Raw genomic sequence first — 3,986 nt, 5'->3', positions numbered from 1 at the left:
AGTGCGGTTTCTATACTGTGCTCCGTTCCATAGTAAAAATTACTTACCCATGTCAGGCTACATTTGATCTTTACAAAAAAGGCCAATGCATCATCCTTACACTGCACTTTATGCATTACCTTAGATCTTAAATACCATTTAAATGGGAGGCATTTTAGGAGGCATATAACAAGCCCGTGAGAAAGACTGAATGGGATGGAGAAAGAAGCTATTCTGTAGGGAGAGATTTATAGCCATCAGGGTGATGTGTAACCCTGTAAAAACCTAGACAGGTTAGCGAGACTTGACGGCCAATAATGGCACTAGGGGGAAGGAGAATAGGTGTAGGGGAGTCCTGGCTGATGGGGGAAACCCCACGCTCACCATAAAAATACGGCTCAGTTAGGAAGTGGGGCAGCTGGAGCAATGGGTTAATACTGCAGGCCTGTACCACTACAGACCTCAGGTTAAAGCCTATCGAAAGCACCTGAGTGTGGTGGTTTCAAGTTGCATCTCTGAACCTTTATCTAGGACAGACACTGTACAATCCCAGCTTTGGCTCTGGGCTGGAGGAGCAGGGCCTAAACGAGGCTCAGACCTGAGGTGCATTGGCAGAACGGTGTGGCACACATTCACCCAGGACCTGCCACAACCAACCCTGCCTGCCAGTGCTATTTGCCCTACACTTCCCCTCACAGTGAAATGTGCTTCATTGAATCTCATTTAAAGACATAACCTTGCGTCAAGGCAGAGGGAAGTTTGTGTGGTAGCCGGACACTACAAAATGTAAAGGACATTTTTGCCTGGCTTGCTTCCAGCAGGGCCCTTTTGCTCAGATTGCTACAGACAACAGGGGGCAAATCCCCCTTTTCAGGCCACAGTATTTGCTTATACAACGTGACCTGAGTTAGGATTATGCAAACCTGCAGCACTCGCTTTGTTTATGCCATGCCAAGGCAAGAGGCTGAAACTTTCAGAGCAGAAACCACTGCTGCGGCCGGTCAGAGGAAGCTGCCTCTCACTTTTGTGGGGGAAGAGGGAGGGAATGGGGTGTGCTACATTCATATTACTTTTGTTGTTATAATGGGTGCAGGATTAACGACATTATAGTATGTGGACTGAAATTACATGGAGGACAGACGACTGGAGCGAGTTCCTGCCCAACCTTATATATTGCAGTATGTCATGCCACAGACGCAACTAACTTGGGGCACTTAAAAATGAGTTAATGTGACTAAATACAATAAATACTTTAATGTAATCGATACACCTCATTATGCCAGCTTTACTTAATTGTATCATCTTATAGTACAGGGCATTTACTTCTGCTGTGTGCTAGTGGGAAAGGAGAATTGGAACCAGTGTTTTCACATTGTTAGAGTACAGGACTGCTCCGCTTTCATTTCACCGTGTAACCTTAGGTGAGTCATTTAGACCCTGATCCTGCAAAGCACTTGAGCACCTGCTCAAAGTATAGGAGAAATTGTACTGGCATCAGCAGGGATAGGGTTAGTCCACTGCCTAAGTGCTTTGTTGAACTGGAGTCTTAGTCTCTGTATCTAAATTGTCCCATCTGTACCCTGGGAAATAATTCCCCTTACCTAACTTTGAAAGAGGCGTTATGAGACTAAACTAGCTCTTTGTGACTCATCCGGAGATACTTAGTGGAAAGTATGGCCCCCGGGCCAGGTAATATATTATTTTTATCTCCATATACATGTGTAAAGCCCTTAGCATCAGGAACTAATGTTTATTATATTCGTATTTATATTCTAAAGAATCATCTGTAAACTCTAGTCCAGGGGTAGGAAACCTATGGCACGCGTGCCAAAGGCGGCACGCGAGCTGATTTTCAGTGGCACTCACACTGCCCAGGTCCTGCCCACCACTCCAGGGGGCTCTGCATTTTCATTTAATTTTAAATGAAGCTTCTTAAATATTTTGAAACCTTATTTACTTTACAAACAACACTAGTTTAGTTATATATTATAGGCTTATATAAAGAGACCTTCTAAAAAGGTTAAAATGTATTACTGGCACGCGAAACCTTAAATCAGAGTGAATAAATGAAGACTCAGCACACTACTTCTGAAAGGTTGCTGAGCCCTGCTCTAGTACTTATACTCCTACGTTTAATGGTTGCACAGCTCCCAAACCATCATTAAAGAGAGACAGAAGGATCAAGGGGTAGAGCAGGACATTGTCAAGTTGCACTCCAAATACATGATCAGCTTGAAGGATTTTTTGTCAATCCATAACCCACCTAATTCTTAAGGTAAGAGTTACCCTAGGCACGCCTCTGCACATCTCTCCCTTGCTGTTTCCCTGTCAAATGGGATGACACTTACCCTATCTCACTGCAGATGGGTGCTTGTGAGAATCAGAGGACTTGATCCAAAAGCCATTGATGTCAGTGCATCTCCATTGACTTCAGCAGACATTGGATTGAGCAAACTAACTACTGTTTGTTGAAGGGATATGAGCGGGACAAGATTGCATTTGTCAAGGCTGCAGAGAATGAGGGGCGGGCGGGAGATCAGGCTGGAGCAGGGAAGAGGAACTGGCAGGAACTAACGAAAGCCCTGATCCCACCACAGTTCTAAGCCCAGAGGCTGAGGTCTGCTCACCCACAGCTCACTGCAGGATTGCAGCCTATGTAGTGTTAACAAAATGAAGATGAAACATGCTCTATTAAGCGCCAAGTCTTATTAGAAGTCTGGCTGGGAGCTGCTCTTTAATTTACATTAGCCTGATTAAGATAATTATGTGCTATGTGGAATGTTACTTTGTTTCATGCCCACTGCAAACAAGGCCGAATCCCGGGAGAGTTGAAGGTACTCTACCACTTCAGAAACCGTGAGGGGTCCACACAAAGCCGTGCAGGCAGGGGAGAAACAAAAGGTTACTTAGCAAACTCCCCCACCACTAAAGACTTAATGAAACCTCAACATTTTCTCTATTCCTTTCTAAACAAATCAATGGGGACATTTTTGGGAACATTCTGTTGCTCTTGGCTTAAGGCGGAATGCTGTGAAAGTGGTGATTATGGTTTCTACACTTCTTAATCTTCCCCTTTGAAACATGACAGTTCCTGCACAGTTAAATGGTGCTGCAACTTGGTGTGTCTGAATCAGTAAGGGAGGTGGTCTGCCTCCATCTCCAAGGCCTTGCCTACCTGCGATTGCAGACATTGTTGCAACTGCATTGGTGCAAACCCCTAGTGTAAATAAGCAAAATGTCAATCAGCCACAGTGCATTGGGTGCAGCTCACTCTCTGCTTGAAACCACATCAACCTGCATTGGTGCAAATGGCAGCTTGGCCCAGAACTTAGTGTGTTAACCACTAGGTTCCCCCACACAAAGGTGCTTCCAACACCACCTAAACTATGAGATCACCATTTGGATTAGACGTCCATGTGGGTCTTCAACGTGCCGATCTCTGCTGCTGAAGGGTGAGTGCGGATAGGAATCACTGGTGTAACAGATACAACAGTCCTACTGTTGAGGGCTCCTGGCTGGTTCAATTACCAATGGTTCGTCTCTATTTTAGATTCAGCCTGATACTTCAAGGGACAAGGGGATTTCAGGGGAAAAGCTATGTCATTGCAGCTTTCTAAAGCCACACAGGTAGCTTGTGAAAGTTGACTTTGGGGTGGTAGTCTCCCTACTTGAGAGCTGCCACTCCAAGCACAACAGGTTTCTTCTCAAAGCCAGCCACGTGGTAGCACAAAGGAGAGATGCACTTGATTAAAGGCTTCTTGCTACCTAGCTCAGTGGGGGTGGGGAGTGTCAGGTTCAAGGGGAACCTCCTGTCACGGAAGTGGCAAATCCTGCTGGATATTTAGGCAGACCCCTAAACAGTTTATGGAAGGAAATAGACAAAGTTAATTGACACAGGCTTCGTACAGAAAGGAGGGCACCAGGGAGGGGAGATGAGGGCTGGTTGGAAAAATGTGGGTTTTTTCCTGTTTTGGCAAAAATTTGTTTTGATGGAAATTTTTTGACTA

At 45.2% G+C, this 3,986-nt stretch overlaps 1 protein-coding gene across 1 annotated transcript in view; it reads left to right on the top strand.

Annotated features, from left to right (window-relative positions):
- The window catches only part of LOC128835700 (voltage-dependent L-type calcium channel subunit alpha-1S-like), a 105,777-nt gene that overhangs the window by 55,272 nt on the left and 46,519 nt on the right, over positions 1-3,986 (top strand). The gene's annotated exons all lie outside the window — the stretch shown is intronic.

This window comes from Malaclemys terrapin, chromosome 4 (assembly GCF_027887155.1).
Source record: "Malaclemys terrapin pileata isolate rMalTer1 chromosome 4, rMalTer1.hap1, whole genome shotgun sequence".
NCBI classification, from domain to species: Eukaryota; Metazoa; Chordata; order Testudines; family Emydidae; genus Malaclemys; species Malaclemys terrapin.
The sequence above is the reverse complement of the archived record's forward strand: the minus strand, read 5'-3'. Positions and strand labels throughout refer to the sequence as shown.